Source organism: Mytilus edulis, chromosome 12 (genome assembly GCF_963676685.1).
Source record: "Mytilus edulis chromosome 12, xbMytEdul2.2, whole genome shotgun sequence".
Taxonomy (NCBI): Eukaryota; Metazoa; Mollusca; class Bivalvia; order Mytilida; family Mytilidae; genus Mytilus; species Mytilus edulis.
Window position 1 is genome coordinate 11,918,774 of NC_092355.1, and position 24,297 is coordinate 11,943,070.

Sequence of the window (24,297 nt, forward strand, 5' to 3'; positions counted from 1 at the left end):
GTTAATGATTTGGTAGTTATCGTCGTTAATGATTAGGTGTTTATCGTCGTTTGGTATGTATCGTCGTTAATGATTAGGTATTTATCGTCGTTAATAATTAGGTATCTATCGTTGTTAATGATTTGGTATTTATCGTCGTTAATGATTTTGGTATTGATCATCGTTAATGATTAGGTGTTTATCGTCGTTTGGTATGTATCGTCGTTAATGATTAGGTATTTATCGTCGTTAATAATTAGGTATCTATCGTTTGAAATGATTTGGTATTTATCGTCGTTAATGATTAGGTATTTTCGTCGTTAATGTTTTGGTATTTATCGTCGCTAATGATTTGGTATTTATCGTCGTTAATTTTTTTGTGTCTTCCAACTGATTTAATTTAGGCGTTACTTTGGAGTTCTCTGTAGACGAAATGCACGTCTGGAGTATAAGATATGAGCATGGTTTCTTTGATGAGTTCTGATAACATATAGAAGATATCGAACCAAAAAATGAGCATCAGAAAGGCAATATTAATGAAATGATAGAAAAGATGAGACGGATGGTTTACCCTCTTTTTTGTGTAACTTGAAAGATACAAGCATTCATTTTGTAACATGTTGAAAATTTCAAATATTACCGATAATGTGCAAACAAAGATTTCAATGACTATTTAACTCTAATTTTTTTTATTTGTGAGATTTGTCTGTAATTGATTAAAAGACTTGTCATAAAATTAACGAACATGAAATTTGGATGAGACATATCGCTTTGTAAAAATTAATATAAAATATTTCTGTTTAAAACACAAACAATGAACTTTAAAATTTAAATCTACGTTATTTGATGCGATCAGTCTTTTTCCTCGTGATCATAAGTGAAGTATTATCAAAACGTCTCCTAATTTGGTCATTTACAATAGTATTGCTATTTGAATAATGTGCAACCGTTTGAAGCGTCAGGCTGTAAATATTTAGACAATATACGTATAGTGTCTTGAAATATGAAATTTATTTGTATGAGGCTTAGAAACGGGGGAAATGCGAGGTTCTACTGTTTTTATACTGAAATCGATAAAAAAAAAAAAATTTATGTAAAAAACATTGTTAAAAAAAAAATGTTTGGAATTTCCCTCTTGGGGTACCATTTTGGGGTATTTCCCTATGAGCGTAGTCCAGGCGGTAAAACATTGACATTTTAATGAATTAGAAAGGGAAAATTAGCTTAATTGATAACATTTAATAAACATGGCGAAAAATTACCAATTTGAAGACATAACAAGTTTAAATTCATAAAAGTTTGACCTTTGTTACTACACATTGTCATGGTTGTGACGTGACGTTGTTGATGAAATACAGTAGTTCCGGTAAGTAGGCGGGGCTTATAGGTTAGTTGAGGTCATTGACGTATAAAGCTAACGTTTATACGTATAGCTTTATCTGTATAGTAAAATAGCTGATTGCAGTATAAATTAGTTTATTACGTAAACATTGTGTTAATGTATATGGCGCATCAATGTTTAATTATATTTGGCCGTGAAGATTGAGTGGAGAATATTTTTGTAAAAGATTACAAAAATTTACGAAAAATTGTTTAATAAATGACTTTAATGTCATTAAGGGTCAATATAGTGTCATTGACCCTTTGGGTCAGGTGAGCTAAAATGACATTCCAATTTGTGCATAAAATAAAATTCTTAAGTTGAACTAAAATAAATGAAAAGGCTATTTTGATATGATTTCTAAATTTTTAATGCATACATGTATCTGAAAAAATCACATTATAGCATATTCAAAGTAAAAAAATGTAAATAATTTAATGGGCATATATATGTTATATAAATGATGTTTATACATAGTCTGATTTTTCTTCAGATCAGTTGTTTATATTTAAAGAAAACCTCTAAAGTAGACGGTTAAAAATCAAGCTTTGATGAACTTTGGAACAGTGATATTACTTATACTACAAGAACTGTTCATTATACTTGGTTCAGAAAGATTTTATGTTTATAAAAGCATTCAATTTACTTGTTTACCTCCTACTTGTATTTCTGAACATTTTTATTACTTCAGAGCCCACGGCTTAAAAAAAATTTAATTTACAGTACAATACAGTACATATACCATAAAATTATATTTATGTTGATTAGATAACTTTAGGTATTAGCAGGTACTGAAAATGGTAACATTTCAGTTGGTCTACTCCCATTTGATCTACTCCCAGGTTGCAAGTGGTCTAACAGTTCCGTCTCTTTTAAAAAAATATAGTATTCCGTTCGGTCTACTCTTGATAAATTTTATATGTTTGAAACATTATTTCTTTTATACGTATAGGGCTTTTTTTAATTGATAAGGGCTATTTAAAGTTTTTTTTTTAAGTTTATTAAAATGTACTTATCAGGCTTATAGGGGAAGGTTGAGATCTCACAAAGGTAAACACGTTTAAGCCGGCAGCATTATTGCACAAGTCCTAAGTCAGGAACCTCTTGCCTTTGTTAGTCTTGTATTTTTTTTTCTTCATTTTGGTTCATATCTATGTTTTAAAGTGTAGAGTGGCGTCCATTTTCCTGAACTAGTATACATTAGTGTTTCGGGACCTGATCAATACAGCCTCTGGCTGCTGGATTTCTAGCTGTATAGAGGGCCCTTTGGTGGCCTTGGACTGGTTTGTGTTTTTTAGTCCCGGTGTGACTTCTTGTTCCTTATATTTTTCAATCGTTAACCGCATACCAGAAGCATGAAAAAGGAGTCAAAAGCCCTCATTTGAATTACAAATTAGAAAGAATACATCATACGGAACATTTATTATTCAATTTCAAGTTGAAGTGACTACAACTTCACCCTAAGCTTCTTTAAAGACTATAACCTTATTAGGAACGGATTGAGAAACAGACAGGAAGATGGACAGATACATTTACCAAAAAAATAATACCCCTTCTATTGGAGCATACAACTAGCCTCACAAGATGTCATAATTGTTTGGACAAGCAAGATTAAAGCACTTGAACTAAAAATTGAAAACCACATTGCGTCACTAGACTCAGCCCCTACTATCCACTGCCGTTAGTAGGGGCTGGGTCTTGTCAGACTGCCTTTGTTGTCCTGTAGATTATTTCTTTTTAAACTGTTTCATCCTGACACAGGGGCTTGTTACTGTACTTGGGTACTTATTTTCAGTAATTGCCAGCACCGATAATTCAATAATTTCAAAATCCCCCTTCCCCATAACACAAACACAATTTATAGGCACATAGGGTCAAAAGCTAAATGCCAGGTGACAACAGGCTTACCTTGGTGTTTTGACGTTGACCTTTCAAGGAATTTAGGAAAATCGCTTGATTCAGGTCTATATATTACCAGGCTCAAGCTAGCAGCCACTCGCTAGCAGCCAATACGCTAGCAGCCAGTTCTCGGATATGTGGCTGCTACCTTGAGTCTGGTCTATATATTTATAGGTGTAATGAGAATAAGTATTACAAATTACAGAAACTATGTCATAAATAACATAAGATTATTATTTACAGCTGTCACTTACCTCCAAAAACATATAGATTGATGTATCCATGCTGCTTACATCAATTCGCAAAAGCGAAAGTAGAAAAAAGTTGACCGCCACTCAAAAATCGATTTTACAATCGGCAAGCATTTCCGGTTTTAATTCAAGTTATCGAATTTATGACTCGTGTTTTAATTCACTTGGTCGAGGTTAACTATCATTATCGAAACAATTCACATTATAGACCGTTAATGCATTATAAAAAAGTAACATTATTATCTGCGCGCGAGTCACATTAATTAGATCATCTATGATGGTCGAACGTAAAGTATACTTTACGCCGACTATCTATAATGATCGACCGATAAACTATCATTATCCCCGATAAACTGTGATTATCTATTAATGTGGTTTCCGCGTTCCATAGTCTTAAATGATTAAACCTTGTGTGTGTGTCGTGCGATCTAAAGCTTACTACGGATTGGAAGATCTCCAGCTCCAAAATTATTTAATCTGAAAAGAAGAATGTGTTAGGTATAAATAGCTAGCACTGTATATAATGTTGTAGAACTATTAAACATAAATTAAGATAAATATAATGCAACCTTTTAAGAAAAAACAGAAAAATTCTCCAGTTTATATTACAATAGATACCTATATCTTTTTTTTATTCGTTACATGTAACCTCACACTGCATTCATTCATATACATTCAAAAATACAGACCGAGGAATGCAATGGTTCATAGCAATTGCGATGTAATACACCAGACGCGCTTTTCGTCTTCATAAGACTTATCATTGACGCTCAGATCAAAACAGATTTGAATGTGTTCATTTATATAAATTTTAAAAGTATAAAGAAACCAATGTTGACCAAATCTTAAATAAATGAAAATATGAAAAGTTAAAAGTTGAAAAGTTCGTTCATGTTAACTTAACTGTCATGTTTGATACATATTTGTTAATTCTACATTAACTGGTCACATTCCTTTGTTCAGCGTTGTTATTATCTTATTCTTCGTTTATTAGACAGAAAATGGAAAAACCAATATTAAATCTACAGGTAATATTATTTTTAAGAAAATTCAAATTTAAAGGAAATGACGGTATACAGTGGTACTTAAATAAATCATTGTAAAGTTATGGACATTTTCCAACCAACACAATAAGGGTCAATTTTAGAGGTAAGAGCCATCGATTTATTTAACAAAACTTATGTAAATTGAGTCGACACTGATGAGTGATGTAAACATTGCGCATTACTCCAAACGTCTACCCAATAATGCCATCTTAGTCAAAATAGTAGAACTATCTAAACTTTCTATATTGATTAAGTAGGAAGAATGATTTTTGTTGGATACCATGGACTCCAGAAAACCTTTAACAGCTTAAACCTTTACATTAAGGGAATAGGAAAAATAAGATAACAGAAGACAATCGTAAACAGATGTTTAAATACAAGCATCGTATTTTTTAAAGGGACAAATTAAGACTACAAGGTCAAACAAAGTGGAATCTAATGACATATAAAATGGGGCGATACTGAGTATGGCCACAGGGTACTCGTCTCTATACGTATAAATTCACCGCTTGTCACGCTCATCCAAAATATCACAATCAATCATAAAAAGGTATATTTACACATGCTCTAAGAACTTCTATTGTCTAGCTCTATATTTATACTCATAAAAAGTTCAATATCTATTTAAAACGTAATATCATCAGACTTATCTGTAAAATACCTATTTAGAGTTCCATAAATACATGTAGATTTCCACTATCTAAGCCATTAAAACCACAGCAAAGGATATGGATTCTTTAACAGCATCTACATTTTTTATGCTGTTCATTCTGTGTGTTCAATCATGTATGTATTGTTATAGCAATAGTATAAATGCCTTTGTGTTATGGCAATGGTTATTCTGATAAAGAAAAACAAAATGAAACCAAATTAAGCATGTTTAGCATGTGTATTGCACAAAAAATTAAAGTATGTTTTCATAAATTCCGAAAGGAAAACACATATCTGTTTTCTTTTGATGTGGAAACATACGACACAAAAGGCAGCCGTTTTGTTTTAATGCAGCAAACATTCCCTTAAGGATTACTCTGTTTCAAAATGACAAAAATGAAAAAGGCTAATAAAAATTGATAAAGAAACGTTAAAACCAGAAAGAATGCAGGGTCCGTGTGCTTGTTTTCGATATATAAGCCGTTGAAAATTTGGAGGGATATGCAATTTTTAAAAAAATGGCTGATTTTACTAGCGTAGCGAATATCCTTCAGAGTTCAGTGTTTGACTCGTAAACAAGGTACAAATACAGTATGTAAAATATCTCAGTTAGCAAAATCCGCATTTTTTCTTAATACAATTAATATAATTGTATTGAGTTTAAGCAAAGCCAATCACTAAATAGCAAATCTGCCTTCTAAGTGTTTTGGTCAAGCGTCCTTGTGAGTTATATTCTTTGATCTGTTTTTCATGTCAAGAATAGTGTCACAACATTCCTTCAAATATGATTCTAGCCAATATTAACCTATGTAAGCAAAATTGCAGTTAACTAAATTAGTATCAATGAAGTACAAAACGTTTCCCTACAGTGATTTCCCTCTGAGTGAATCAAATTGTAGCAATTTATATAGATGCATTGCTGATTTTTAAATTTATCTATATTCATCTCAATATTTTAAATTAAGGTATTATTGTTAGAATTGAGACCAAATACCTGATATCGCATTTGCAGATATTAGGACTGCAAATATCGTCATGCCCTTTTCGTTGATATATTTGAATTAAAATAACATTCAGAATTTTATCTCTTTGTTTATAGTTATTCAAACTGAAGCTAAATACTGTTATGATACGTATTCCATGGGTAAAAGACACGAGACCTGTGTAGATGATTCAGGGTAAGTTTTTGCCTTGAAACTATGAATATATAGTCAATACCTTAAAACTGACAACAAACAAATGTTTTATATGTCAATACTCTTAACGCGTTACGATTTAATCAAATGTAAAAAAAGAGAAAATGTTCAGTTCAGATAAAATTCTGATAGTGACCTTTAAACAACTTGTGTTGCTTTATCATATCTACTAGGATTTTAATGTTACAGCTATCTCAATTATATATTAATCTAACAGAAAGCCAGGTTATCTGAAAGTTTGGCTTATAAGTTAAAAATTTAACGATTTTACTGAGACTGCATTGTACAAAATGAATTGTCTAAACGTTTTATTTGTATTTAGATAGGTCATTAGACATTATAACGATGATTACAAAATGTTTTGATCAGAAATGGTTTATTTTTCAGAATGAACTTTGCAATAAAAATATTCTGCAGTGTTGTCATTCATGTGGTACTTGCAATCCCGATTTCATTTTGTGTACGTAGAATATGGAGATGGCTGGGACATTGATGAAGCATTGATACTGATGAAATATGACTCTCCTCTAACAACAAGCGGAACATTATTTTTGGAAGCAAATCACATTTTCGTGATATTTAAAGACTGAATGGAGATGCGTTTAATCAGAAATCTGTTGTTTAGAGGACCATTGAACACTATCAAATAAACATCATTGTTATATACTTTCTTTTTAAGATTATAAGTATCAAATCTAATATTTTTTTGTTTTCCTTTATGGTTAATATCGAAAAAGAATAAAATTACATTCTATATTTTACTTAATCCATATTAATACCCCAGTCCCACTAGGCCACGATCGCACTACGATCTGTGAAATTTTTTTTTGATGATCGTGGTACGATCGTGTAGGTCGCAGTAAGGTCGTACCACGGTCGTGGTGAGGTCTTCAAGATCGTGAAGAGCGTGGCCAACTTTGAACATGTTCAAAACAATCGTGGTGCGGTCGTGGTGAAATAAGGTCGTAGTAGAAACGTAGTGAGAGCGCACTAAGATCGTAGTAAGATCGCAAAGGTCGCTGTACAATCGTAGCGAGAGCGTAGCGAAAGCGTGATTCTCTTTGGAGATATTGCGCTACGATCGCACAGCGACGTTATCACGACCTAACTACGACCATCACGTTCTCACCGGGACCCAACTACGATTCAACTACTACTTTACCACGCTGTTCATGACCATAGTACGATTCTAGCACGCCTTTGCCGTCCTCATCACGCTCTTCTCACGACCTTACTACGTTCACACTACGACCATCATTTTATTGTCATTTTCACATAAAATATATATAAAAAAAACTCCCTAGATTTTGTCTGAATGTATTTATCAATTTGCTCTAACGGCTCAACCATGCTTCTCGTTTTTATATGGATTAGACTGTTGGTTTTTCCCGTTTAAATGGTTTAAAATTAGTGTTTTTTGGGGCCCATTATAGCGTGCTGTTCGGTGTGAGCCAAGGCTCCGTATTGAAGGCCATACCGTTGCCTATTATGGTTTACTTTTATAGATTTTTACGTTGATGGAGAGTTGTCTCATTGGCACTCATACCACATCTTCCTATATATATTGACACATCTGTGTCATCTCTGCTATCGTTCACTAAAATATTGTCATTTTAGCTTTATGGACCAGCAATAGGGTGTAATTTAGGTTTGATTGGTCGTTCCGACATCTCTTGCTGACAAGTATTATACTACTTATGTGTATAGTATCAGTTTAATTGAAGTCTGGAGCTGGCATGTCAGTTAACTACTAGTAGTCTGTTGTTATTTATGTATTATTGTCATTTTGTTTATTTTCTTTAGTCACATCTTCTGACATCAGACTCGGACTTCTCTTGAACTGAATTTTAATGTGCGTATTGTTATGCGTTTACTTTTCTTCATTGGCTAGAGGTATAGGGGAAGGGTTGAGATCTGACAAACATGTTTAACCCCACTTTTTTTGCGCCTGTCCCAAGTCAGGAGCCTATGGCCTTTGTTAGTCTTGTACTATTTTTAATTTTAGTTTCTTGTGTACTATTTGGAGTTTAGTATGACGTTCATACTTTGCTCCCTCTGCATCTACATCAACCCCTACCACCACGCCCACGTGTTCTAGTAGATTTTGGTTGCATGACTATATTGTTTCCGAGAAATCTCCGTTTTAATCAGAAATAGAAGGAATGGAACTATATTGATATGAAATACGATATTGACGGTATTGCTGAGAACGTAGTAAGATCGCGGTATGAACGTAGTACAATCGTGGTAAGAACGTGCTATAATCGCAGTAAGATCGTGTTGCAATCGGATAACTCGTGGTATGGTCGTAGTGAGAACTTGAAGAGCGTAGAAAGATCTTTATAAGCGTAGTGAGGTCGCAGAATAAGCGCGGTGAGAACGTGGTTTTATCGTAGCGGGATCGTTGTAGAAGCGTAATTAGGACGTAGTAGCATCGTGAAAGCAACGAAAATTAACATTTTCATGCCGCTCATACCGCGACCTCACCACGATCTAAATTTATTTTAGATCGCGGTGAGCGTGGTGCGATCGTGGTCTAGTGGGACTGGGGCTTAACATCACGGATAGATAAATTGCATAATTTGTAAAGCATGAACAATTCTCTGTTACATGCATATGCCTGCGTTCTCCGTACATAATTGGGTTAGTTTTTTATTAAAAAAAATACCAATTATGGCAACCATATGGTTTTGTTAAAGGTTCATTTCACAATTTCAGTACATGAAGATTTCATTTATTTAGTAACAATTACCTTACCAGAAATTGATATATTTTTTTTTTCAAATTATCTTATACACGTGTTAAAGTAGTTTAAATAAAAAAAAAGAAAAACTAGTTTATCCAATCAAATTAGACACTTGTTAACGTAGTGATTAATTAAAGTACTATCCAATTAAATATATGGACATTAATAGTATATATCAGAATATTTATGTAATGAACAAGCAACTACAATTGAGGATTTGTAAATTGTGTTAAAGCCCTCCAATGAGCTAGGTATTTTTAATAAATGATCATGCTGTTCAACATCACCTGCAAACAAATTTTCACTTTTTTTCTATCAGCAGCCATTGCAAAATGTATAAAAATGTCGCATTATAAACATGGAATTTCAAAAGGATTTGTTTGATTTTTTTTAGTAATTCAGCAAAAATCGTACCTATCGCTAGTTTAAAATATTATGTACGTTCAATGATATTAACTTATTATTGGTTGTCGTTACGAAAATGCACACACAACAAACTAAATATATATATTGAAATATATGGCAATACTAAGGAACGCCACAGCTGCTTTATGATAATAATAATATATGGCAATACGACGCCAATAAACCAAAACATTTTCATGTGAAATGTTGATTTGTTGATGGATTTTCTCTTTGGAATATTTAAAGTTTTCTTAATTTGTATTCATAAATCAGGTAGGTATTGCAATTATAATGCATTCCTGACATATTTCAATATGAATTAGACATTTCGCCCAAGTATAATTAACTTTTGAACCAGAGGGTTTTTTAGTTAATAATTTCACACTGTTAATTGTGATATCGAAAAGTAGTGAGTGAAATTTTATTCAGATTAAATTCGATTGGAAATAATAAATACCGCAACTTGACGAAATCAGGTTTGTAAGGGGATAACATATAACATTAAGAACGTCTACAACGTATAGCAAATATTTTATTGTGTTGGTAAAAGCAGAACGATTTCACGTTCATAGGAAACACCAAGCCCTGTTCTTAGGTCCAGCTGGTTGTCCGTTGATTGAGTCCACTCTTCAATCCTTGAGAAAATATCTTGGATTCGAGGGAATGAAATATATGTTTAATGCTGCGCTTCGGGAACAATACCCATATATACATTTCAGTGACGATTCTGTAGGTCTGTTTGATGGGTCTGAATTATGTCTGGCTGCTGATGAGATTTTGAAATATATTTTGGTGAGCATTTCAATTTTAAACAGCTAACATGCACCTGCTTTTTTCATTCTAACATCCTAGATATTTGTGTTCTGACTAAAGCAAAGATATAATAAGAGCATTATTTGGCCCTTATATCTAGAAAGCAGTCAATGTATTTACCTTTATTTTTAAAATTATGATAACTCAGTTAACCAGTAACTGATAACCAGTATTACACACATATATACATATATAAATTCATGTTGATCTTTGTACATTTCACGAAATGCTTCTAATGAATATCTTTTATGCGAGGAACAATTGCCAAAAAAAAAAAGACTTCACAAATTACACACATTGTCATTTCTGTAAAATATTTGTGAAGTAAAGCTCTTACTTCTATTTAATTATATACGTATTAATGACAATTTATAAAAATTAGGCAAGTGTGGCATTTGATGCTTTGTAATAACATGAGGTAATGTTATAAGCTAGAACTCATGATACCGATATATGATGCTAAATGATCAAACATCTAAATTGTTTCAAACCGACTAATGTCTTATCTATCAAGGTAGGAAGAATGTAGCTTGGTAAATTTATTAAACTTCTTTTTTTTCGAATGCATTAAGGCCAATAATGAGGCCTTATCATACTTTCTTATTTTGGTAAAAAAAATTGCCACACATAGCCCCAATTCAACAAAAAGGTAAGGATTGAAAATGTTATAGTCGTGCAACTATTAGGCAAACAAGTGGAAATGAGAATGCATATAACAAATGCTACACAGAACAGTTTAATGCAATTTCGTTATAAATATATATGTTCCAGACCGTATCTTTATTTGGACCGTTCTCGTACGGTCTAGACTGTATGCGTAATTTTTTCAAAATACTTATACGGTCGGACTGTACGCGTACGGTCTGATTATTATTAAAAAGTTTACTAGATACAAATGCATATAACAGATCAACATAACTTGATTGAAATTAATACAAAAAAAAGTGCAATTGTAATTGAAATAAATACTTTATACTTAACTTTTTAAAACAATAAACGCTTATTAAATATGTAAATCTCTTGAATTTAGCATATCGATCGGTAGTACATTGAATGAATTATGACAATTATGCTTACTGAAATTGAAGATATAGGAAGTAAACATAATGTGGGAGGACAAATGTTTTAGAATATTTAGCAACTTTACAAAAAAATGCAAATGCAAATGAACGTGTATGAACAAACATGTTAATGTAAAAGGATAACATTACTTGTGGTGGCAAGTGTTACCTAGGGAGAGTATACCAAAATAGGATTCAGATATACAAGTAAAAACAAATATTTAATTTCATTTGTTATTGTGTTCATTTTATCCATCTAATTGTAATGATAACAATTTGTAAAGCTAAAAAACAGATTGTGATAAATGTTTAACCCATATGATCCAATTGCATGTTTGGGCAGCTTGCACGTATTCTATAGTACTTCTTTTTCCAGTAAGTGGCCACCGTCAACACATTTATCGAGTGCGCGCATGTATAAAATTTTAAATTTAACAAATACAAAAATTAGTTGAATTCTATATAAAATGCAAATACAAACATGTCAATTTAATTTACTGACGGAGCTGAGCCTTGAAAGATTCATGACTCAGGCAGAGACCTTACAGTTGGCCAAGGTGACCTCTTAGTGTTATAGGATAGAAAGACTCCTTCAGAACGGTTGTTTTGCATGATAGAATTCTGAATGCTCTTTCGTTATTATTCCTGGAAGGACGTTTATTCTGTATCAATTTATTTGATGTATCAATCTTTACATAGTTGTTATTAAGCTTATACATCATTATCAGTCTGCTCTGTTTTCCTCGTTCTTGTAGTGTAGTTCATTCTAGATGTTCAAGTATGTCACTTACAGATGCAGTGTTGTGGTATCTGTTAGTAACATACCTTGCTGCCCTTCTTTGGACCATTTCCAATCTATAAATATCATTTTGTTGGTACGGGTCCCATACTGAACTAGCATAGAACTAGCAAGACCTGTTAGAGATGTTAAAGCTCATTTTAAGAAAACTGATGGTATTGTTCGCTTTGGGACAGATGTTGCTAATATATTTACCTAATTTTAGATCTGATGCAATGGTACATCCCAGGTCTTTTGCTTATGTGACATGTTCAAGGTTATGGCCATGTAGTGTGTAACTGTATTTAGCTGGTGTTCGCTTTTTGGAGATGGTGAGTGCGTTACATTAATTAGGATGAAACTTCATGATCCATTTTGTTTCCCATTTAGCTAGTTTGTCAAGGTCCTTTTGAAGGTTTGTTGAATTTGAATCGGATGAAATTGTGACATCGCAATTGTGTCATCAGCAAACAGTCGCACAGTTAATTGGATCCCCTGGGGTATGTCATTTATGTAGAATGGGAAAAGACTTGGTCCCAGGACAGATCCCTTGGGTACGCCGGACTCCACAGGTATTGAGGTTGATGTTTCTCCCTCCACCACTACTGATTGTGTTCTATCACTGAGGAAGTTCTGTATTCACTCATTTGTTTTACCTGTTATCCCATAATGATTCAATTTAATTAAACCAAGAGTTACAAATAGTGAAGTTGAAATCATCCCTTCGTAAATTTTGTAAATCTTTTTTTTGTATCACGGGATTGAAATGACAGTCTGATAGTTTAAAACAGATTTATCTTTAAAGATAAGAATTGTGTGTGTAGAAGAGAAAAAACGTTGTTTGCCTTTAACCATTCTTAATTTTGAAATATTGACAATTTGATTCATAGTCTATGAAAAACGTGCTAGTTTGTAATTGTCCCAAATCTAGAACCCTTTTTTAAAGTTGTAACATACTCTATTGTCTTTCATATGGCATTTACATATCTCAACTGAAACCTCGTTCCTTTATCGTAACATTATGTATACTTTATGTATAAGGGTGTTCTCATAACTATAGGGCTGTTCCATAAAGATTAGGAGGAATTACAACTTGAATCGGCACTACAAGAGTTAAACAGAAGCTAGCATTTTCATTTAACCGCTCGGTTTTGAAGATTATATCCTCTCACTTAATCATTCAAAGTTTATAAATGAATGGAAAAAACTCATTTTACTTGATTCAGTAGAAGCGAATATTCAAGGACTTACATGTACTCAATTCATACGCAAATTAAACTTTAAAATCACTCTGGAAACATAAGTATGCTTTATTTACCTCAATCATGTATATTGACAATGTACACATTGGTAATTCTTATTGTAGAGAATACGGTGTATTCATATTAAATCCCCCGTTAGTATCAATTTTAAGAAAATCAAAATGGTCAGCTATTGCAGATATATAGATTCTACCACTGCATCGAGTGTAATACGATATTTATCCACTCGAGACAGTTAAATGTTTAAAATTTAACTGTTGAGAGTGGATAAATATCGTATTACACGAGATTTGGTGGTGGAATCTGTTTCTCTAATGATTTTCTACATTTTGCAGACAAACTTATTCCTTCTATTCGAATGATCTGCAAAAAGATGTGTTCTTTCTATGTGACGTCACCAGGCATGCTCGCCTTTTTTCATGCTGTCACAATAGGAATTTCAGAGGAAAGCAAGAACATTCGATGTCATAATCAGATTCCACACGTTGATTAATTTTTTTTATACAATGGGTGCAGAAAGGGATCAATTTACGAAAAATTAGAGAAATAAATATATCCTCGTTATGTACTGATATTACTGATATTTTTCCAACAGAGTTAAAAATATGATCGAATGAATAGAGTTTTTATTTTAAATACTACCCCCACGCCCTGTCCCCAGTAAAATAAAAGGAAAAAGATTGTTCATTTGAATACAAAAGGCTAATTTAAATCACGATATAAATATGATAAATATGTTACACCATAAACTGTTTTTAAGTTTTGGGAAAGTATCTATCTATATATATTCACAAAAGTCCAATCTATTTAAAACTTAATAATAGTCAAGCATTAACCTCTTGGCATCGCTTTGACTTGCGTAATACCTATATATAGCATAACGAAACAATAATATTACAGCACTATGCACACGGCAACACATCCACAGTAAACGATATGAATCTTATAAAATCAAAGGAAATATTTGTAGTATGCATTGTCTGCCTACAATCATGAAAGTTTTGCTATCAATACTAACAAATTTCTCACTATTTTATTCAAACAACAGCATCAACGTACTTATATTTCTTCAGAAAATGTCATTGTTTTATTAAATTTGGATGACTAAATGCTCTATTATGAGCTTTCGCTTTCCCACCTAATAATTTATACACAGTTATATAAATAACCAGGAAAGAAACATAAAAAAGCATTTTGAGACCATAACACTTGATTTGAAGAATATTAAATTCAAAGCTACAGACGATTTTAATATATCCTTGTAATGCAATAGTTACAATCGAGCTAAAAAAAACTAATTAAAAAAAAACTTGAAAGATGATCGACTTAAAAAGGCTCTTTTCAAACACATTAATCTTTGAAGCCTATCAAACTAAAACTGGTTAGATTCATTTAACCTGGATGACTGATACACAAATCCTAGTATGGCGTAAACACGACTGAAACAAAAAAATCTATAAATTTCTATTTACCAACAAATCACATCAATGTTATCGATTAGGTGAACTATCAAAATAAATAGATCCACTTTTTTAAATTATGAATGGAAACTACTGTTAGCAAAAAATTTACTAGCTGTAAAACAACTTCTGAATAAACAATAGGTTTAAAAACCGCCTTATAATGACAACCTTACAATATACTAAAATTTTTAAATTTTATTTGTAGATATTTACTCACTTGAAACAAAAAGATTGTTTAATTCAATACACAAGGTCAATTTTAATCACAAAATAATTTTGTTACACGAACAACTATCTAGATAATCTGGGAAAATCTCTTTATATATATATCTGTATATATATATATATATACATATCCATAAAAGTCAAATCTATTTAAAACATTATATGTCAAGTACTTACTACTTGGCATCGCTTTGATTTACGTAATACCGGTATATAGCATAACAAAAATAAAAATATTATTCATACGAAGACATATCCACAGTATGAGACATGAATTTTATAAAATCGAAGGAAATATTAATAATATACATTCTTTGTCTAATCTCATGTAAGTATAGTTATCAATATTAACAATATTCTAACTCGTGTTTTAGTAAACTTGAACATAGCTTTGTTCATGAAACGAAAGCACACTATATTACTATACAAGTAATCCATTATATTCTTTTTATTATAAAACATATTAATTTTGCTTCAATTCATTAATTTATATATGATCAAATCAAATCCCAGTTTATGCTACCACTTAAATACCTATTCATCTACAAGAGTTTCTCTAGTCATGTAGTATTGTTTACTTTGATTTTTTTTCTATGTATTGATTTTCAACCCGAAGTATCATTCATTGATACATATTGGGGCGACTAATTGCTCAATAAAGAACTTTTTCTTTCCCTCCTGATGATTCTTTAGTTTTATTCAAACTTTAACCTTTATCAACTCCCAAGTAAGGAAAAACTAAAGCATTTTCAGACTATGAAAAAAGTAAAACAATAAAAATAATGAACTCCGAAAATTCAAAACAGAAATTCACTAATCGGATGGCAAAATCAAAACCTGAAACACATCAAACGAATGGATATTAGTTATCATATTCCTGACTTGGTACAAGCATTTTCTTTTGTAGAAAATGGAGGATTTAATCTGGTATAATAGCTAGGTAAACCTCCCATTCTAGTCATTTAAAGTTCAAATAATAGTCGTCTGCACATACAGCTGTGGCGATTTAATTACTATGATTTGATCATCTCTGCGAATCAGGTTCAGTAAGTGTGAAATGTTATGTCTACTGTTCAGACGTAAACAGATCGTCTTTTCTACCTATATACTAGATTACCTGAACTGTATTTGGCAAAACCTTTAGGAATGTTTGGTCCTCAATGCTCTTCAACTTCGTACTTCATTCGGCCTTTTAAACATGTTTTGATTTGACCGTGACTGATGAGTCTTTTGTAGACGAAACGCGCGTCTGGCGTATATATAAAATTTTAATCCTGATATCTATGATGAGTTTATTTACAACCACTGGGTCGATGCCATTGCTGGTAGAGATTTATTTCCCGAGGGTATCTTTAGCCGAGTAGTCCGCACTTCGGTGTTAAATTGACTTATGATTGATATGTTCTTAATAATAAACAAAACTTAAATTTTTTGAAATACTAAGTCTTTTCTACCTCAGGAATAGATAATAGATATTAATTCCTGAATGAACAGTATTTGTGGAGATAATTGTAAATGCACGTATTAATTCCTGAATGAACAGTATTTGTGGTGATAATTGTGAATGCACGTATTAATTCCTGAATGAACAGTATTTGTGGTGATAATTGTGAATGCATGCATTAATTCCTGAATGAACAGTATTTGTGGTGATAATTGTGAATGCACGTATTAATTCCTGAATGAATAGTATTTGTGGTGATAATTGTGAATGTACGTATTAATTCCTGAATGAACAGTATTGGTGGTGATAATTGTCAATGCACGTATTAATTCCTAAATGAACAGTATTTGTGGTGATAATTGTGAATGCACGTATTAATTCCTGAATGAACAGTTTTTGTGGTGATAATTGTGAATGCACGTATTAATACCTGAATGAACAGTATTGGTGGTGATAATTGTGAATGCACGTATTAATTCCCGAATGAACAGTATTTGTGGTGATAATTGTGAATGCACGTATTAATTCCTGAATCAACAGTATTTGTGGTGATAATTGTGAATGCACGTATTAATTTCTGAATGAACAGTATTTGTGGTGATAATTGTGAATGCACCTATTAATTCCTGAATGAACAGTATTGTGAATGCACGTATTAATTCCTGAATGAACAGTTTTGTGAATGCACGTATTAATTCCTGAATGAACAGTATTTGTGGTGATAATTGTGAATGCACGTATTAATTCCTGAATGAACAGTATTTGTGAATGCACGTATTAATTCCTGAATGAACAGTCTGTGTGAATGCACGTATTAATTCCTGAATGATCAGTATTTGTGAATGCACGTATTAATTCCTGAATAAACAGTATTTGTGGTGATAATTGTGAATGCATGCATTAAATTCTGAATGAACAGTATTTGTGGTGATAATGGTGAATGCACGTATTAATTCCTGAATGAACAGTATTTGTGGTGATAATTGTGAATGCACGTATTAATACCTGAATGAACAGTATTGGTGGTGATAATTGTGAATGCACGTATTATTTCCCGAATGAACAGTATTTGTGGTGATAATTGTGAATGCACGTATTAATTCCTGAATCAACAGTATTTGTGGTGATAATTGTGAATGCACGTATTAATTCCTGAATGAACAGTATTTGTGGTGATAATTGTGAATGCACGTATTAATTTCTGAATGAACAGTATTTGTGAATGCACGTATTAATTCCCGAATGAACAGTATTTGTGAATGCACGTATTAATTCCTGAATGAACAGTATTTGTTGTGATAATTGTGAATGCACGTATTAATTCCTGAATGAACAGTCTGTGTGAATGCACGTATTAATTCCTGAATGAACAGTATTTGTGAATGCACGTATTAATTCCTGAATGAACAGTATTTATGGTGATAATTGTGAATGCACGTATTAATTCCTGAATGAACAGTATTTGTGGTGATAATTGTGAATGCACGTATTAATTCCTGAATGAATAGTATTTGTGGTGATAATTGTGAATGCACGTATTAATTTCTGAATGAACAGTATTTGTGGTGATAATTGTGAATACACGTATTAATTCCTGAATGAACAGTATTTGTGGTGATAATTGTGAATGCACGTATTAATTCCTGAATGAACAGTATTTGTGGTGATAATTGTGAATGCACGTATTAATTCCTGAATGAATAGTATTGGTGGTGATAATTGTGAATGCACGTATTAGTTCCTGAATGAACAGTATTGGTGGTGATCATTGTGAATGCACGTATTAATTCCTGAATGAACAGTATTCGTGGTGATCATTGTGAATGCACGTATTAATTCCTGAATGAACAGTATTTGTGGTGATAATTGTGAATGCACGTATTAATTTCTGAATGAACAGTATTGGTGGTGATAATTGTGAATGCACGTATTAATTCCCGAATGAACAGTATTGGTGGTGATAATTGTGAATGCACGTATTAATTCCTGAATGAACAGTATTTGTGGTGATAATTGTGAATACACGTATTAGTTCCTGAATGAACAGTATTTGTGGTGATAATTGTGAATGCACGTATTAATTCCTGAATGAACAGTATTTGTGAATGCACGTATTAATTCCTGAATGAACAGTATTTGTGGTGATAATTGTGAATGCACGTATTAATTCCTGAATGAACAGTATTTGTGGTGATAATTGTGAATGCACGTATTAAATCCTGAATGAACAGTATTTGTGGTGATAATTGTGAATGCACGTATTAATTCCTGAATGAACAGTATTTGTGAATGCACGTATTAATTCCTGAATGAACAGTATTTGTGAATGCACGTATTAATTCCTGAATGAACAGTATTTGTGAATGCACGTATTAATTCCTGAATGAACAGTATTTGTGGTGATAATTGTGAATACACGTATTAATTCCTGAATGAACAGTATTTGTGAATGCACGTATTAATTACTGAATGAACAGTATTTGTGGTGATAATTCTGAATACACGTATTAATTCCTGAATGAACAGTATTTGTGAATGCACGTATTAATTCCGGAATGAACAGTATTTGTATTGATAATTGTGAATGCACGTATTAATTCCTGAATGAACAGTATTTGTGGTGATAATTGTGAATACACGTATTAATTCCTGAATGAAAAGTATCTGTGGTTATAATTTCAACTAAAGCTTTCTTCTCTGATTTGTTCAATTATAACATTTCTTAAAAGATATTGAGGACACGTTTTTACACGACAATTTGTCCATTGCTTCTGTTTACTTAATCTTTGCTTTTTTGATAAACAAAAACAAAATAAAATATGTATAACAAACAAACCCTACTGAATTAGACTATTTACCGGATCTGTTATCTCATAAACAACACGACTGGTGCAACTTGTGGAGCAGGATATGCCTACTCTTCTGGAGCACTTGATATCACTCCTGGTTTTTGTTGGAGTTCGTGTTGTTTATTCTTTAGTTTTCTATGTTGTGTCATGTGTACTATTGTTTGTCTGTTTTTCCTTTTCATTTTTAGCCATGGCGTTGTCAGTTTATTTTCGATTCATGAGTTTGACTGTCCCTCTAGTATCTTTTGTCCCTCTTCTATAGCTCCACTTGTCTGCGTTTGTCGCATAGTCCTTTGTATTAAAAACTATCCCAAATCCACTTTCTTTCGACATTTAAGCTTTCAAGTACTCCGGTCAGTCAAGTCACATGAACTTTCAACATAATATGCCTCTTTGCGTTATTATAAAAATAACTCAAGCTTAAATAGATCAGGCTAGAACATTTATCTTCACCTAATTGTGGGCCAGACTATATATGTCCAAAATATGTTACCTCCTTCTTCTTATAAATCAAATGACAGTACGAATATGTTTTTAATTACGTTGATCGTGTCTTCATATTTTCAGTCGTTGAAGGTTATAACGAACACGTGAATAAAACATACCCTGGAGGAAGGGATCACGAGACTTCTGAAAACGAAAGAGCGTAAGTATTTCTTTCTTTAAAAATGTTTGCTCCTCTTCTTTACGATTTTTTTGCAAGATATTTGGAATTCTATGGTTGTATCCTTTTCATACCATTGAAACATTTTCCCTGCTAACCCCTAGAGAGCTGCAAGAGAGCTGTGGTGTAATTGTTAGTGCATGACCGTTGCAATGATGACTGACTTGACTTCTCATTGGGGATTATAAACACTTGCGAAGAGTTGAAAATTCAAATGTCGTTTTAGTTTTTGAGTTACAAAAGAAGAGTTACTAAAAAGCGGAAATCTGTAAAACAGTTAAGCCTTCAAGATCGTGCGTAAATAACTTGCTGTTTTTCAAGTAAGTTATACGTTTGGATGGTTGAGTATCGATCATAATTTTGAATGTGATTGAAAGGAGAAAAACTAAAGACACATGATCGCAATGCAGAATTATATACCACTTGCACACTGCGTCTTATAGGGAAAAGATAACTCTACATATCGAATCAATGAAAATAAGGGATGTTTTTTATGCATATATATACACGATACACCAACCGTTTGCTTGAAACAGCAGGAAATATCATGACCGACATTGACAGAATAAAAATGCGTTAACATGGTAAAGAAATTATTATGTCGAATGAGACCACTTCAGACGCTGATGTAAGGCGAAGGGTGTCCGGCCCCGCCCTTTTTTTTTTGAAAACTTGGTTGATTTTATAGGAAATCACTAAGATATCACTTGCACAGACTCACTTTTAGCCAGCCAGTACACTCCTTTCCCTTTTTAAAATCCTGGATACGCCACTTCAATTTAGGTGTAGTTCTTAAAATATTTAATGTCTGACTAATATATTTAATAGTTATATGGAATAAAATTTCCGTTGTAAACCTTAACAGGTACCATTCTGATTTCATGCATTTTTTATTTTAGAATAACATATGCTATAACAATGGTTGTAGTTGGCTCTATTCCTGTACTCACACTAGTAATTGGATGTATAACATTTGAGATATGCAAGAGGAAAAAACTTGGTTCAAGCAAAATGTATCTACAATTTAAATAGAAACTATATCGGTATTTATTTTCAATGATAATTTTATTCCATGCGTCAAAATGATGTTGTCATTATTCAAAAGTAAGAATCGATTGTTCAAAGACATCGTTTACGCCAGCAGGCATGTGTCAACCTGTTTACCGATTCACAAAAAAAACCTCGTAATTTGTGTATCCAAATGTGTAAACAAAACACTCGTTTAATGTAAAAAGAAAGAAGAAGTGGTATGATTACCAATGAGATAACTTCCACAAAAGACCAACATGACATAGGCATTAACAACTAAATGTCACCGTACGGCCCTTCAACAATAAGCAAAGGCCAAACCGCATAGTCAGCTATAAAAGGCACTGATATGACAATGTAAAACAATTCAAACGAGAAAACTAACGGCCTTATTTGTATACAAACAATGAACGGAAAACAAATATGTAACACATAAACAAACGACAACCACTGAATAAGAGGCTCCTGACTTGGGACAGACACATAAATAAATAATGTTGCGGGGTAAAACATGTTACCGTGATCCCAACCCTCCCCTAACCTGAGACAGTACAACATAAGAACGAACTGTAAAAATCAGTTGAAAAAGGCTAACTCATCAGATGAACAAAAATACAAGTGGAAGCCAGTCAGATATTTCCAAGGCTCTAGGAACATCCTGATAGTTTGTCGTGTGTTATTTCTGAATACTTGTATGAGAATATGGTATGATGATAATAAATTCTTTATTGAACAAAAGTAACTCATTTAGCATACATTTAAATGAACAATACATAAAACAATAAATGCATATAACTCAATAATCAATAATAAATAGTGACGTCATTACAAATGTATATACACTAGTATGAAAAAGTCTGTATAACATAATAATGTCCTAATAAAAAAGAAGTTTGTTTACTCATTTTTGTGTTACCGCCCTCATTTATTAGTTTTGATTTTGTTCAACGTAATCTGTACGATATTTTATGTTTGAAGTTAGATTGAAAACAAACCGGACATATATATATATAATATAGTTAATTACTATTAATTAGTATTGCAATGTGTATTGTGTTTAAAAGTAATATCAGTATTTAGTTCTATTTAATCTTAAATCAATCCTATTTCATTCTTATTTTTGAGACATAGTTTTTCAAATGTGACATCATTTTTGTGCTGTTTCAGAAATTCAAATGTCTGTGTGACGTAATTTTTGTGCCTTTTCACCACTTCGTATGTGACGTCCTTTTTTGACGTTTAAATTCAAATATTTTTTTTAACTCATCGGTGACCTATGTTTTTTATTAGTGTTTTCAAACAAGCTGTACATAACTAAATAAATATAAGATTTAAGCGATTTCTGTAATTTAGTTCTTTTTTATTTCGATATTACCAATATTTCTCCTATTTGTTCATCAGATTAAAAGGACATTAACAAAAATGTATGCTTCTTTCGGAGGCAGATTGTGAGCTAAAATGAAAGGTGACCCCATATTTTGATTTTATATTTCTATTAGGTATAAGATAAAATCTAATCATAGAAAAAAAAGTAGGTTCAGACCTTAAGTTCCTAGTATAGAATGACATGAAAAATGAAAATGAATAACTTATCTATACAGATTCTTTTGGACAATTATTTCCTGTCAATATTGATACTTTTCGCATTTGAATATGAATATGTATTATTCAAACAAATAACAAAAATTGATTGATTTAAAATTAAATATGCATTAGTGTAATCTGTTCCAAAACATGGTACAACTAAAACACATTCATGTGAATATTGACTTAAAACACAGCTATGAAGACGAAACGCGCGTCTGGCGTACTAAATTATAATCCTGGTACCTTTGATAACTATAATAAGCAATTACACTTAACTTGATTTATCTGAATCAAAACGCATATTCTCAACGTTGTTTTTTAGTTATTGTTTTGGCAAACTTCTTACATGAAGCTAAAAGAGAGACGAAAAATACCAGAGATATATTCAACTACCTAACAAATAACGCGAAATGGTTAAGCGTAAATGAAGTTAACTGTTATTTATTAATTTAGACTAGGATAAATGATTAAGATAACATAATTTACTATTTTCTTTTTAACGTTTCCATATATTTCATATCAAATTATATTTCATGTTATTTTCAGCAGTTTTTATTGGTTGACAAAACTAGAGAGGACCATCGTCAATCGACAGTAAAACACCCAATTCATTGGCAAAATGTTTTAAGTGTAAGCAATAAGCATTTAATTTTCACTTACAAGACATTCGATCGCAACAAGTATATATGTTAAAAAGCATTTGCACAACAGATGAATTTATACAACATATGTTATCATTTATCAGTGTTAAACATCAATTAAAATGACTTGTAGAGCACTGAATTTGAACATGCACGAACTGCATTTTCTTCAATACACAAGAATATCATCTGAATAACCAAATCTGAAAATCAAATAAAATTGCGATTAGAATGTACGGTTACTGTACATGCTGTACTACAAACGAACATCTTCATAATATTAGATATAATAAATATTCATGTGTCATATTTGAAATATATATATATACAACTCGTCTAAACATCAACCCAACAATGTTAGATCTGTAAATTTGCTTTCGCAAATTTTTTGGTTCTTCCCTCGCCGGGATTCGAACCCATGCATATATAAGTCTCAGATCGACGTCCGGTCTCTAATTGACGTTCGTTCCTTAAATCGACGTCCAAATTTAACGTCATAATAAAATACAATCCAATCGACAGGCACTTTTATGCTTAGTATCTTATCGACGTACAATTTTGGCTACTCTTATCGTCATCTAACTATTGCCTTCTCTTATCGACGGCCAATGTTTAGCTTCTCAAATCTTCATCCCTGTTTGACACATAATATGACTAAAATAGCTGACACCTTAAGACTTTCAAATGTGTGACAAATAAAATCTATCTAAAACAAAATAAAATTTTTAAACGGGAATGTGATTTTTTTTTATAATTTGATCATTCGGAGGACTGTCAAGTGGGGCTCCGACATTCGAAAAATATTCAAGTTGCTAAATGGAAGTTTGATGAACTCCAATGTTACTATATCTTAACGTTTCTACTTATATGTTTGGTATCTAAACATTCCATATGTAGATTCGAAACAATCAATTTATAAAAAAAACC

At 32.1% G+C, this 24,297-nt stretch overlaps 1 protein-coding gene and 2 long non-coding RNA genes across 4 annotated transcripts in view; 2 read left to right on the forward strand and 1 right to left on the reverse strand.

The window, feature by feature from the left end:
- Window positions 1–24,297, reverse strand: part of LOC139497170 (uncharacterized) — a 545,683-nt gene that overhangs the window by 29,741 nt on the left and 491,645 nt on the right. The window lies entirely within an intron of this gene.
- LOC139497173 (uncharacterized) lies at window positions 4,472–7,102 on the forward strand. 2 transcript variants are annotated; one of them, XR_011657703.1, is made up of 4 exons: window positions 4,472–4,659; window positions 5,246–5,342; window positions 6,307–6,385; window positions 6,791–7,102. It is a non-coding gene; the product is annotated as an uncharacterized lncRNA (long non-coding RNA). The 2 variants fall into 2 exon arrangements; XR_011657702.1 differs by lacking the exon at window positions 4,472–4,659 and having other exon boundaries at window positions 5,186–5,342.
- On the forward strand, window positions 15,354–23,624 carry LOC139497174 (uncharacterized). Its single transcript, XR_011657704.1, has 4 exons — window positions 15,354–15,484; window positions 20,017–20,095; window positions 21,013–21,156; window positions 23,276–23,624. It is a non-coding gene; the product is annotated as an uncharacterized lncRNA (long non-coding RNA).